We start from the raw sequence: 16,003 nt of genomic DNA, 5'->3' as shown, positions 1-16,003 counted from the left end.
AATTGTTGTAGAATCACATGACTTTTGCAATATTGATTAAATTCTCTTGATTTGCATTCTCCTCCCTGATCAGATCTGATAATTTTGATGTATTTCCCAGTTTGTTTTTCACCATGTTTTTGAATTCCTTAAAGTACTCAAAACCATCATTTTTCTTTCTTATGAAATAGACCCAAGTATATCTAGATCTATCATCAATAAAAATAAGAAAGTACAATTCTCCTAAAAGAGATCTAGTTTGCATAGGTCCACATACATTAGTACGAATTAATTCAATTATTTCTCTTTGTCTTTTTTCCACATGTACAGGAAATTCCTCTCTATGTTGCTTGCCAAGTGCACATGCTTCACATTCAACATGATTATTATCCATAACAGGAAGACCTCCAACCATTGTTTTTCTTTGAAGTAACATTAAATCATTGTGATTTAAGTTCCCATACCTTTGATTCCATAACTTTTGTATTGACATTGTTGTAGATGTCAATGCATGATGCCCTGTCCTAGTCACATCCAGCTTATACAGGCCTCCAAATCTGGTGCCTGTGGTAATAACCTTGTAGTGATCTTGGATGTCTTTAACAACACAATATGATTTGACAAATTCCACCTTTAGACCTTGATCAAAAATAGTAGAAACATAAATTAAATTATTTTTTATACTAGGAACATACATCACATCATGGATCTGTCTCTTTTGTCTATCAGGCAACATCACATCTATTATTCCATAACCTTGAACTTTAAGGGATCCATTATCTCCTAGATAAACACATCTTCCATAAACGTTGTCATGATATTCATCAAACCAATCATTATTACAAGACTTCTGGAGTGATGCACCATAATAAATGAATGAATCATTCACATCATCAATCTCAGTAGACAATGCAGCATTAGAAACAAACAATCTGAGAATTTTAAATCCATCATTGATTGAGGAGTATTTGTCCACAAAATTCCCATTATGCCTTATGCTTCTCTGTTTACACTCATTATATTTTCTTTTATAACATTTTTTAGCATGATGTCTGGGTTTGCCACAATAAAAACGGTTGTCATTTCTCTTATCATGAACTAAAAATCTAGACTGTGTCATTCCTTTTTTCTTTGCTTGAAACTCTCCTCTTTTCTTTTATCCCATGGCTTTCCTTTATATGGCTACTTACCCTTTGCTACCAATGCCAAATTTGAACTGTTTGAGCCCAAATTGAATTTTTTCATCCTCTCTTCCTCTTGTAGAAGAATACCTGTAAATTCATCAAAAGTAGGAGGCTTCTCTCTAGCTGAAAGAGTTCAAATAAAAAATTGATAATATTGTACTAATCCATTTAATGTGATGGGGATGGTGACTAAGTCAGTATTGGACACCTTTTCACCAATGTCTCCTAACTTATCACTTAGCTCTTTGACTTAGGAAATGAAATTTCTTATACTTTCATTGGATTCCATTTTGACTGACAAAAGCTCGGTCTTTAAGAACAAAATCTGGTTGGTATTAGATGTTTCATAGAAGCTTTTGAGAACATCCCATGTTTCTTTGGATGTTTTGTAGTCTCTAATGTGAGGAATTATGTTGTCCTTAACTGACATTCATAACAATAACTTTGTTATTGTTCCCCTTTTTCCCAATCTAGAATGGTTGTAGCAGCAATGGGTTTGGGCTGTGCCCCACTCACTACGGGCCAAAAATCATTGCCCTCAAATATTGTTAATACCTTGAATTTCCAATTTGGATAATTTCCTCCATCAATTCTAGTAGACTAATTCAAACAAGTTTCAGCCAAAAAATTTGATACCATGACATAAATATTTTTCCAATGAACAAAATGCAACCAAATCCACCAAATTTAAACCTGAATTCACTATATCCAAAACTAAATGCACTGGATCTTAAAAAAAAAAAACTCAATCTGGCTTCAAACAAAGCTAATTATAAAATCTTCAAACAACACTCCTTATTACAGATTTTACCGAAGACAATTTACACTCCACAAAAAAAACTTTCAAATAAATTCTTTCACCCAAAAAAATTTCAAATAAATTCTTTCACATAAAAAAACATTGAATAACTTTTTAACTATCTTCACCAAAAAGAAATATAAAAATAATTTTCACCAATAAGGAAAAAACAAAGTTTTCACCCTAAATTCTTTTCCCCTTATGTCTCCATTAACCCATCCTCAATTTTCTTAAAAAAAAATAAAAATAAAACAAATTTAAAGAAATATGTGATAAGAAAAGTCTTTAACATGGCTTCTTATTACTCTAATTTACTTCTCCATAAGAAATTAACCTGAAAATTATGGCTCGGCTTGATTTAAAAATCAAATCATACCTTTTAACTCAGGCAGCACCGTGGCACAAATAATGGTGAATAAAATATTCACTTTAAAGTTAATTGTAATCCACGCCTTCCAGCAAGAAGAATTACACACTGCCACTCTCGCCAATAGGCTGTGCACACTTATGATGGTTGCAGCGGCTAAATACTTCCACAGGCTTCTGAGGGTGACTGACTGTAGTTACATACAGACCCTTGATTGTACACAACGACTGTAGAGAGCCAACTGTTCAACAATTTTTCTCAACCGAAAAACATATAACACTTGAGATAGGCACCATAACAATAAGATCTCACAGCCCTCAGTCTCATAGCCCTCACAGCTCTAGGCCTTCTTGCTCTTATATCTGAAGTCTCACTAAATCTCCCTCTCTCGCTCTGATACCAATTAGAGAATTAGGGAGATGCACAAGAATGAAATCATTTCTCATTGATCAAATTTCTTGGACAACCAGTACATTATGTAGGAACATATAGACAACCTCTAGTACAATGTAGATCCAAATAATGGGGATCACCAACTCACAACACAAACTACAAAGACACAACTCACAACACAAACCACAAAGACACAACTCATGACAGATAGAATCAAACACTAACTACGAGAAAACAACTCAACAACTCTATCTCGACTCACCATTTCGACATTCTTCCAACAAAAAGGCCTTGGATATGCACATGGTTGACATGGATGTGTTGTTGCCCCATTCTTTTGTGCTGCCACTTCCTATGCCCTTCTTCGGTGCCAAGTATTATGTTGTTCCCTTAGATCTTCCCATGGGTTATGTTGGGCTTTATTGCCCTAGTTTTCTTATGCTTATTTTCAAGCTAGATGTTAGGGCGTTCTGGGCAGCCCGTGCCCATTTTTTTGGCTTGATTGATGGTGGTCAATGTCATTACTGCATTCATGTTTTGAACCTTCTACATTCACGCACCTCTATTATTCGAACCACTTTGTGGACTTATTGATGTCCTTTTAGGGGTTTTGGCCCTTGTGATGTTCTACACCCTTATGGGTTATGTTTTCTAAAGTTGGTGCCGAGTTTTTATTTTTAGTTTGCAAGGCTAGTGTAGACTAATTTAGGGGTTTTGGGCTTGTTGTTGATGGTCTCATGGATTTTTATGGGATATTTTGATCATTTTATATTTTTTAGCTTTTTTCTATTGAGGCTAGAGTCATTTTTATGTTTATTGCTGAGTTTTTATATGTGCTATATAGCTTATTTTCTGAATACATTTTACATATACAAAATGTAATCTTGTTTTTCTGTTGATATTAATACAATTACGGATATCTCTTTATCTACCAAAGAAAAGGCAACTTATACTTTAAAATTAATTTGTTACAGTTATTTTTAATGCATTTGAAGTTAATATAATGCAAAAATATTGATAATACAATAATATGAAATTTTTTGTTGTATGCAAGCATATATCCTCCACTTGCTTATAAAATAACAAAATTGTGCTTAATACATGTGGATCAGCGTGCACCAACCGAGTAAAGTTTAATGTGTTTGTTCTTATCTTTTGAAAATGACTTGCATCGTCATAATTAATTGTAAATATAATCCGATTGTCTTATTATCAAAATAAATTTCCAATGACAGGATATTTGAACCATTAACGAAATTCCAATGAATTCTATATCAAAACATTTTACAGAGGCAAAGAAAAAAGTATAAAGAGGTTCAAGCCACTGATGACATATCAAATTAGATAAAACATCTATCTAGTGAGGCGTAATGACATATACCGGGACAGTTTTATTCCTATTTCTATTGTGAATCTGAAAATTTATACTCAGCCCACTGTGCAAAACGGTAAATTTGTATAAAAAAGTCAGCAATAGAATTAATACTCTTCTAAGTACATAATCTCTGTAGGTCCATTCATTCCTCAAAATATCATTCCTCAGCATTCCCAAGATGCGTGAATTCGCTCTTATTCGTTGACATTTCTAAGTAATAATGTTCACTATTAATATTATTTAATTTATTTGATCATTGCAAATATGTTCTATTGCCGCCCTGATACCCGAAAAGTAAGTGGCACCAGCGTTCGGAATATCTGACGAACACCGTTAAATTCTCTCTGATGCCGTTGTTGGGTTGTGTCGTCACGTCGCGACTGTTAATAGGAAAAAGTAGCATAATGCATCTCGTGATTAATTCGTTCTATTTTGTCCATACGCTTGTCTGCTCAATAACTATTGCATAGATTCACCAAAGGCTATCGTATAACTAGTTATAAAGCCAACTATTGTATAGATTCACCAAAGGCTATCGTATAACTATTTAACTTATAAAGCCAACCTATAAACGTCTATCTCATAAGATGGGAAATCTTCAAATTTCTTCATGGGGTATTAAAAATCCGTCTAACAGTGCAGTGGTCTTTGTTCAATGATGGCCATCTTTATATTGTTATCTCAAAATAGATTCAGTCAAGGAATCCTATCATATTAAACCTATGGTAGGAAATCCTGAGATATGTAGCTTAATCTTGAACATCCCTTCGTCGTGAAAGAAGGTGGATCTCACACCTGCAAAGTACATTGTAGCTTAATCTTGAACATCTAGCTTTTGGAATTTTAGTGTTTGAAATTGATTTTCAAATAATCTTTACCATTGTTGTACAGATTAAAAAAAAATGCCGAAAAAAAACGGCAAAAATTAAACTCCAATATTTCTTCAAATGGCTGAAAAGTGAATTAGTATGATAAATTCCCCTATAATTCCTGGCTGCCTTCTTTCTATTGTCGATAAACGAACAAGTCCGATGAATTTTCGAACTCCAGTGTTCGCACTAGTCGGATGAATTCTCTCTTTTAACTCCACGGTTTCTACCTTTTATCTTTTTATCTGTGAATGAGTCCGATGGTTATATTGAAAGGTCGTTATAACGTACTTTTTATAATCATTGCACTTTCCATCCTAGCATGTGTGATCTTATGAAATGGTGCAAAGAATATAGCCGATATGACAATGCATCATTCATATTTATATATAATACATTGTACTTTACATGTTATCATCCGTGATCTTTTGAAATGTCATCATTCTTCTTTGTCTACTTCACGATATTTCGAAGTGTTGCAATCGAATACGTGTACTTGCTTTCCAGTTGTATTAAATTATGTCCTAAATAGTTGTATTATTTTATGGGTTAAATAATGGACTCAAGTTCAACTAACGAAGGAAACTCTTATTTCCAATCCCATAGAAAAGTAAATGCTACCTGACATGTGAGGCAAATAGCTTTCGCTCTCTCTCCACGCTGCTATCTCAATTCGCGTGCTGTCACTCAATTCGCGTGCTGTCATTCAGAGGGCGAAAGCTATTTGCCTCGCATGTCAGGGAGCATTTACTTTTCTATGAGGTTGGAAATAGGAGTTTCCACTAATGAATGGTGTACCTTTATATTATTTTTTACTATAGTATTTTTTAATTTTAGTTTTTTAAGTCCGAGTATTTGAATAGTAAGTGATAGTATATTTTTGTAATGTATTGAAATATAAAAATATTTTGATATTTAATAGAATTGATAATTATGATTAGATTTAATTTGAATTTTTTTTATTGTTTGAGTATCAATAATATTAATTTTAGATAATTTGATAAGATCAAAAATATATTTTTGATTTATAATAAGATTTGTTTTGTTTTGTTTTATTTTCAATCTTTATTGTATAACTGGAAATACATGAACTTATTCTAATATTTATATTAGAATGAGGATTATTTATACTATTGAACTTATTCTAATATTTATATTAGAATGAGGATTATTTATACTATTGAAATTGAAATTGATGTTTTTCATCTTTTTTTTATAATATTATTAAGAAATTTTATTCTGTTTGCATAGAGCAAGACCAATTACATAAACAAAAAATACATTAAAAGTGCTTTTTATTGCCAATTGATTTATAACCCAAAGACTTTTTTTGTTCACTATTTTGAAAAGATACCATAATGACTAAATTTTGGTAAAAAAAGCAAAGACATAAAGGAAAAACCCGAAATGTCACAAAAATACACTTAATAGAAAAGTAAGCAAAGTATAGATGACTAAATTATTTTTATTATTATGTGCGCAACAATTCGATTTCTAAGTCTATGAAGGCATACATACAATGCCCCCTCTTGTTTTGAACTTGTGACCTCTTATGAAGAAATCATACCCTTAATTATTAGACACTCAAATTGTATTAATAGACATCTAAATACATTTTGAATTATAAAACTAATTTTCTATAATAAAAAATACAAAAACTAACATATATTATGCTCCATATAACCAAAATGACAAAGAAAAACTAAGAAGATAACCAAAATAACAAAGAAAGATAACCCAGGAGGCTAGACATAAAACCTAAAATTAAAATCTTAAAGAAATGGATTTACGATATCATCGATAGTAATCTAAAATGGATGGTCCTCGGAGCCCTCTTAAGGTCTGAGACCAGAACTCCTTCATACTTTTTCATTATCCGAAAATAGAGTAATGATAAACCGACTCGACTTTTCAACCCTATCGAAGTTACATACGAGAAACCAACATTACTTTTCAAGCCTATGCAAGGCAAGTTTGAGCTCAGTGCATTCCATTTTGTAACCATGGAGATGATGGATATTGAAGGATTTAGTATATCACTATAGATTGTGAATATTAAAAGAATTAATGTTAATGGAGTGAAGGGTCCCTAAATTTGAAACCAAATATTTTAGGTGAGAATCCATTTCCCCATTTTAATAATAATAAGTTTCATTGTTTAAATTTTCCTTTAAAAAAGTGAGTTCCCCTTTAGATAAGGTAAAAGAAAATGATTAAAAACTTGAACAGGATTAATGGTTGCCGATTTTACTAGGGGTTGATGGGTTGAAAGGTTTCCCATTAACTAGGTAGCAAAGGCATAAGGGAAAACTGTAAACATGGAAACAAAATAAACCGAGAACTTTAAGAGCAAAGGATTGAGATAAACAGTAGGGATATCTACATTCCACATTCCAATGCCTTAATGGTTCCCTTTCTAAGCAGCATTAGAGTTACATGTTGAGAGGCCTACGAACTGTTCTAATCCTTCGGGATTTCTATATAGTTAGGGATTTAGTTTATGGATTTAGTTATAAATTAGGCATCTCTAGTTATAACTGTTTAAGTTATTTTTTTCAAGTATAAATGTAACCTTCATTGAATGAATTAATACAGAGATCACAACATTTGAATTAATGGAATTCTCTAGACTTCTTATCAGTGGTATCGGAGGCTGGATCGAACTCAGTTGAACTAGAACACCTAGATCCTCCATTGTTGTAAACCAGTAAAGAAGATGTGCTTGCTGACCTGAATACTTCACTGTCAGCAGCGTTGGTAGAGGCATGACCTGGTAGTGTGCACAACAACATTTGTGGTGTCAACAGTGTTGGTAGAGGTGTGCTTGGTGGAGACTTTTCTCTAGCTTTTTTTAACATACAACCATTGGGTTCTTAATAGTTTTTTCTGTAAGTTAATATAGAAAATATTTATTTGTTTTTTAAAAGGAAATTTATGCTGTAATGATTGAAATATTATTTTTTTAAAAGAAATTTGTTCCTGTAATCACAACATTTTTTTTTGTTTTAAGAATTCTATTATTATCTGGAAAAAAGATGAACTCCTTCGTATCTTTCATTGGGATTATTCTATCTGGAAAGGAAAGTTACCAGGAATGGTTCAGGAAGGTTAAAAATACACTTATTTTTAATGATTTGTGGGATGGCATCTATGGAAGAAGAGAAGGGAATTCACCAGATCAGCCTGATGAGGAGAAACAATTAGCAATCTGAAAAAGCAAGGATAAAAAGGCTTATGCCTTAGTTTCCACTTTAGTCTCAAAAGAGATAATCATATACATTGCTCAGAATAAAACAACATATGATGCCATAACAAAACTAAAAGACATTTATGACTCACATTTTCAATTAGAGATAATTTCGTTATTGTCGAAGTTATTTAATTTGGAAATGAAAGATAATGATCCTCTAAAACTTGCTTCTAAAATTAAAGACATCAATCATGAAATTGAATCTACTAGAGTTAAATTTGATTTGCAACTCACTGCCTTTATAAAAGCTCTTTACCTTAGTTATTCACACTACTTGGAACCTGTCCAAGCTAGTGGGCAATTAAAATATTTAGATTTTGATAAATTAGTAGGAAAAATTGTAGAAAGAGAGAATGCTTTTGGCAACAAAGAAACATCACATAATTCTAATACTGAAACCCTATGTCTTGCTCAAAAAGACCAAAAACCTCAACAAGAATATGAAAGAAATAGTAAGGGCAATATAGGTCGAGGTAGGAAGAATTATAGAGGTGGAGGGGCAGAAATATTCAGGGAGATAGACAGTAGAATGATAAACAAAGAAATTTTCCTGATAAAAAAGTTGTAAAATGATTTAGATGTCGTAAAATTGGACATATAGCTGCAAATTATAAAATTCCTCGGGAGAAAATTAATGAAAGAAGAGAACAAATTCTTGAAAAGAAAGATCATCTAATTTCAAAAAAATGAAATTCTTCTGAGAATGCACATTATGTTGTTTGTCATTGTAATTTTCATATGGAAGATATATTTAGTACCTCTTTTTCTTCATGGCATGACAGTTGGATTTTAGACACAGGTTCCACTTCTCATATGACCTTCAGAAGAGATTTGTTTGAACAATTCAGTGATAATATTGATGGAGTAGTGTATTTTGCTGATAAGTCTCAAATCAAACCATCGGGGATTCGTCCTATTCAGTTAAAAATTCCTGGACTTTCTGATTATACTTTGAATGATGTTCTTTACATTCCTCAGTTCCAAAGAATTTATTATCTCTTGTACAAATAAGACCACAGGGACATTCCATCCACATATTTGATGGTAAAGTGGAAATTCGAAGAGCAACCGACAATAAAACTATAATGACTGGTGTAGAAGAAGATAGATTGTTGAAATTGAAAGTTATGTCGTCTGTTACATTGAACACAAATTATTTGGTTCAGAAAAATGATACATTGTCATCTTCTTTATTGTGGCATGCACGCTTCGGTCATATTAATTAAGAAACTATTAGAATTATGAGACAACAGGGGATTAAAGGACTTTCAACAGATCCCAGAAAATTGACCCCATGTAATGATTGTATATTGGGCAAGCATCACAAACAATATTTTCAAAATTCTACTTCTCGAGCTACAAGAAAATTAACTCTCATACACTTTGATTTGTGTGGACCTATGCCTGTAGCAATTGTGAATGGCAATAAATACATACTGACTTTTATTATGATTATTTGGGGATATGTTGGGTTTATTTGCTCTAGGAAAAGTCACAAGATTTTGATGTGCTTAAAAAATTTCAACTCTTCATTACAAATGAAGCTCAACTAAATATTGATACTATAAGAACTGATAATGGAGGAGAATATACTTCACATTTCTTTGAAAAATATTTGCAAGAGAATGGCATCAAACACCAGATCAAAAGACCATATAATCCACAACAAAACGTTGTTGCAGAACGAATGAACAGAACATTGCTTAATATGGTAAGGTCAATGGTGTTTTTTAAGAATGTAAAATTGATGTTTTGGGGAGAAGCAACACTCTCCGCAGCATATATTAGAAATCGGTGCCCATCCTCTGTCATTAACAACAAAACTCAATATGGAATGTGGTATAATCATCTCCCTATTGTTAAAAATTTCAAAGTTTTTGGTTCTCAATGTTATGCTTTGATTCCTAAACAACAGAGGACTAAGTTGAGCGAACAGAGCAGAAAAATGTATATTTTTAGGGTATTCTATGACTTCTAAGGCATACCAATTATATGATGAAGAGAACAAGAAATTTATTTTGTCAAGAGATGTAATTTTTCTTGAATCTGATAAAGATTTCCTCATTATTGATAGACAACCTAATCAAATAGAAAAGTTACCTCAAATTTTTTATTATGAATCAAATGATATTCTTCCACGTCTTGAAGGGGGGATACCTATATTAGATGAGTCTGTGGAGTTTCCTTTTCTCAATGATGATAATTATGTTATTGATGAAAAATTGGTTGATGCAAGTGTTTCTACAGGCATGACAGGGACATAAATGGAAACAAAGTTTACAAGGATAGAAATGGCAAGAACTGAGACAAATGAAGAAGATGAGCAACTTCCTACACAACCTTTGCAAAGATCATCTCGTATTCGAACATTTCCGAAGAAATATGTTTATTTTAAGACTAGAAGATCCTTAGGTAACTATTCACATTATGAATTTAACTTTTCTATGGATTGTGAAATTACTTGTCTTGAAGAAGCTACTAGTTATGATCAGTGGAAAGATGCAATGTAAAGGGAATATGATGCTCTCATAAAAAATGGCACACAGAGGCTAGTGGATCCTCTTGTTGGCATCAAACCTATTGGTTGCAAGTGGATTTATAAAACTAAGTATAAAGGTGATGGTTCACTAGACAAACACAAGGCAAGACTTGTAGCGAAGGGATATGCACAGAAAGAGGGTATTGACTATACAGAGACATTTTCTCCTATAACTAAATTGGGAACTATTAGATCTTTATTTTCTATTGCAGCTTAGAAAGAATGGAAAATTGATCATATGGATGTCAAAACTGCTTTTTTAAATGGATATTTGAAAGAAGATGTCCACATGTTTCAGCCAAAAGGTTTTTCCGTTAAAGGGAAAGAACAAAAGGTTTTCAAACTAATGAAGTCTTTGTATGGATTGAAACAAGCGCCATGAGCATGGTATGAGAAACTAACTGAACATATTCTAAAGTTAAATTATAAACATTTTTACCTAGATGATGCAACTCTTTTCGTTAAGAAAGTTCGAAGATCAATTGTATATCTAGTTGTATATGTTGATGATTTGATGATCACAAGGAAAAACAAGAAACAATGATGAATATATATCATCTGTTAAGAAGGAATTGAAAAAAGCTTTTGATATGACAAATTTAGGTTTACTTCATTATTATCTTGGAATTGAAGTTGATCAAAAACCACAACATATTTTCATCTCGCAGAAGAAGTGTGTTTGTAAGTTATTGAAAAAATATAGTATGATGAATTGTAATCATGTTTCTACACTAATGGAGCAGAATTCGAAACTTACTTCAAAAAAAAAGAAAATAATTTGAAGATCCAACAAAGTATAGGCAACTTGTTGGAAGTTTGATTTATTTATCTATTACTCGTCCTGATATAACATTTGTTGTAGGAATACTTTCCAAATTTATGCATCATCCTTGTAAGGGGCATTGGGTAGCAGTGAAAAGAGTACATAAATATTTAAATGGAACGCAAACTTACGACATCAAATATAGCAAAGCTTTAGACTTCCATCTTGTTAGTTATTCAGATTCTAATTTTGATAGAGACAAAGAGAATGGAGTCTCTACTTCTGGCTATTTGATGAATCTTGGATCAACATCCATTAGTTGGAGATCACGCAAGCAATATGTTCCTATTCACTCTACCACTTAAGCCGAATATGTTGCAGCAGCTCAAGCCACTAAGGAAATCATTTGGCTTCGGAAAATACTTGAAGATTTGCAGGAGAAACAAAAAGCTTCAACTCCTTTATTTTTTGACAACTCTTCTGCAATTCAATTGGTCACGAATCCAAACTTTCATGTTCGAACCAAACATATCAACACCAAGTATCATTTGGTTCAACATCATGTAGAGGAAAAAACAATTCATCTAACACATTGCCCAGCATCAGAACAAATTGCAGATATCTTTACGAAAGCATTGGGACGTGAAAAGATCGAAAAATTTAGATCTTTACTTGGTACGTCAAATGTCCCTTCAGATTAAGGGGGGAAATGTTGCAATCCTTTGGAATTTGTGTATAGTTAGGGATTTAGTTATAAATTAGGTATTTCTAGTTATAACTGTTTCAGTTATTGTTTTCAAGTATAAATGTAACCTTCATTGAATGAATTAATACAAAGATCACAACATTTGAATCAATGGAATTCTCCGAACTTCTTATCACTAACGCCAACTTGCAACGCTGCATTATGTGTTTGTGGCTTTGTCGTGCACGCCAGACCAAGTTCACAATTATATCAATTTATCCATTAAATAATAGATAAAATAGATACATGGTATTTTTATTTAAGATAGGAGTCCTTGACGAAGGCAGAGGAATTGCCCAGGCAGCCAAAAGTGGCTGGAATCTGGCCAAATTTTTTTCAAAAAATCTTGTAGATGTAGTGTTTGAATTGTGCTTTTGATGGTGGAAATGGATTCATCACCATTAAAAAAGTCTAGGGCATCTAAAATTATGAATTTTGACAACTTTTACTTGGATATACAAAAATCCCTACCAAATTTTTTCAAAATATGAGCGGAATTTCCATAACTTTCAAGCTAAAAAAACATAATTTTTAGACTACGACTTTAAAATATATGAATAATCAAAAAGTATTTTAGATAATGAATATTTTTAAATTTATGTAATATTTATCTTTTTGAGTTTCCGTTGACGTAATTGTATGACAAAGTTTAAATAATGAATAATGTAACTTTATTATATATGGAATATTATTTTAATTGAAAAGTTAACACAATTTTAAGTAATGAAAATTAGTTTTATATAAATTATTATTTTAATTAAAAAATTAATGAATTTTAGATATATTTAATTTATAAGATTAGTTTTTTAAAATATAAAGTTTTAAGTTATTGAAGATGATGATGATGGTTAACGTCCGCTGAGACCAAACAATGGTCTATCAGACCTAAAGAAACAAATTATTTATTTTGATTTAAGATTTTATTCCTATGCTCAAAAAGCTTGGAGAGAAGCCTCTCGAGCTCACTATAATTTTGACATTGTAAAAGGCTAGGAAGGTCAGTGTTGTTACAAAGATTGTGAAACTGAGATCTAATGTGGTTGTATGCGGGGCACTCTAAGAGGAAGTGATTTTCATCCTCGATCTTCCTATTCTCACATATATGGCAGATCCTTTCCATCCATGGCATTTTAGGAACTGCCCAACGACCTGTTTCACTATGGAGCTCATGAGAATTCGTTCTAATCTTTGCTATATTAATTTTTTTCTTTGAGCTAGTTAAAATAGAGAGATACTTTTGATCTTCTAGGGTTGGGTTGATGACCTTCTTATAATAACTTAATTTTCTTTTAGCTGCTAAATCTTTCTCACACCACATTTTTTCTTTGAACTTAGAAGTAACAATATCTTTAATGTTATTTATGTTTTGCAATGCATCATTTTCGTTGATCTCCCAATAGTTTAACCAGGCCCTTGTGTCTTTATGCCACCCTCGATTGCGCCTTAGGTGGTTTTGGCTAGAATTTAAAGCTAGCTTAGGAAGTCTATAATCGTCTATGTTATTGATTTTGTGCTTGTACAACAGAAACCTAAGCATAGCTAGGCTCTCAATAGGGGAAAGACCTGCTTCTATAAGGAGAATAGGATAGGGTGTATTACTTTTAATTTTCAGGTTATAAGTTATAAAATGCTTCTGGATTTGCTCAATCTTTCTCCATGATTCTCTAGAGGTGTTGCAACCCCAAACCTCATAGCCATATAAGATAATAGGAGTGACTAAAGTTTCAAAGAGGAACTTCTTTTTATCCCACATTACGAGATTTTCTATTTTACAATTATTTTCAAGACCAAAATAAGCTTTCCACCCCATTAATCCTTTTATTAATATATATAATTAAATTTAAATAATTAAAAAATACGAAATACAATTTTATATAATTTATTTTAAAAAAATTTAAGGAATTAAATTTTATTAATATATTATTTATTTAATCATTTAATTTCATGATATTTTCTAGTTTTTTTATACTAAATGTTGAATTATATATATATATATATGAGTGTTTAATAAATCATGACTTTTTAATAGAAATTTATAAACTAAAATACACACGTGTATATATTTAATTTATTTAACTATTTTCTTTTAATATTTTATTGTAACAATATGTTATCTTCGTTTATTGAAATATCTCAACAATAATATTTTATTATAACAAAATGTTATCTTTTCTATTGAAATATCTCAATTCAACTCATTCTAGTGTATAAAACACCCTACACTTTTAAAATTTTATAATCATAAAAGATATTATAATCATATTTACATATATATATATATAATTGTAATATTATATTTTTTTAGACTTTAATAGTATAATAATTTTATTAAGTTTGGGCATGTTTTTAGCATTAATCATAGTTGGTCTTGTTCTTTAGCTTTGGTTAAGCACTCTAAAAACAATTAAACACCACATTTGCATTGAAAACTTCATAGTTAAGCCAAAAAGATGAAAACTCAAAATGGGAGGTTGCACCATAATAGCAAAAAGATACTGTGGACCACTTGATGTATTGGCCCGAGCAGACCATGTAGCGTAATAATTTTCATTGTTGTCAAATATCACAGTACATATTATTTTTTATGTTTCTCTTTTACAAAAAAATGTGCATGATATGTCAAATGTCATTAATTGAAATTTTGGACAAGGAGAGAATGATGAATATTTTATAAAAAATCCCCTGTGCATTCTCAATCGAAGGGATACCAAGCTCCGAAGTCAAATCATCATGAAGAGGCTACTTAGGAGATGGAGTATGCAATTAGGGTAGCATATCCATCTATGTTCTAGGTTCCAGGGTCTAAAATGAACACTCATGATGGTGTTGAGTATTACGGGGGGGGGGGCGCAATGTAATGCCCCAAAACTTTTAGAAACTTTGAATTATTATTTTAAATTAAGACACTTGAACTAGTGGTAGACATTTTAATAAATGTTTCGAAAACAATTTATTTAAATAATAATAAATAAACATATATCAATTGATTATCGATGTTAATGAGTATGGATTGTAATTTTGTACAAGATATTCCCCTTGACTAATGAAAAACTGTGAAAGAAAAATAACATATCCAAGAACTATGATTGCTTACAAAGGAAATTTGTATGTGGAAAAATAACAAATATTAAAGGCCACATAATAAAGAGCAGATATATCTTGATGGTGGAACATTTAGTATGGAATAAATAAATGTTAGTGGGAGGTTTATACATCCTATGAGGCTAGGAAGGGCAAGGTTGACTAGATAATTACCTAACGAATGAGGAATGAGTCTGAGGCTATAAGAGCACAAGTAGATGTGTTAGGCTGAGATTGTATTTGAGAATTCCACCATTTATTGTGTAAAAATAAACTTTCAGACTAACAATGGGAAAGAGGAAGAAGACACTTCTACAAGATCACAACACAGGCTTGGGGGTGTCTTACTAAAGAGATTTGACCTAGATATTGACTACAGACTAGTGAAACTTCCCTCATCGATCTTTATTGTCCATCTAGTTGCAGGTTCATCTAAACCTTGATGCTTGTATTACAAGTAGTGCCATTAATTAATAAGAATGATTTCCATTGATGTTATGCTATTATTTGATTTGATAGTCTAGTATCGATGTTACTATTGTTTCAAAAAAATTAGATGGAATGTGAAAATTTTAGGCTTGTATGTCAAATGAGTTGATTTATATTGGAACTATCCTTAAATATGGATAAATTTCATTTAAAATAACAATGAAAAGTTG

The sequence above is a fragment of the Pinus tabuliformis genome, chromosome 5_1 (assembly GCF_031772625.1).
Source record: "Pinus tabuliformis cultivar Carrire ecotype Pingquan chromosome 5_1, CPIR1, whole genome shotgun sequence".
Classification (NCBI taxonomy): domain Eukaryota; kingdom Viridiplantae; phylum Streptophyta; class Pinopsida; order Pinales; family Pinaceae; genus Pinus; species Pinus tabuliformis.
This window is presented reverse-complemented; position numbering follows the sequence as displayed.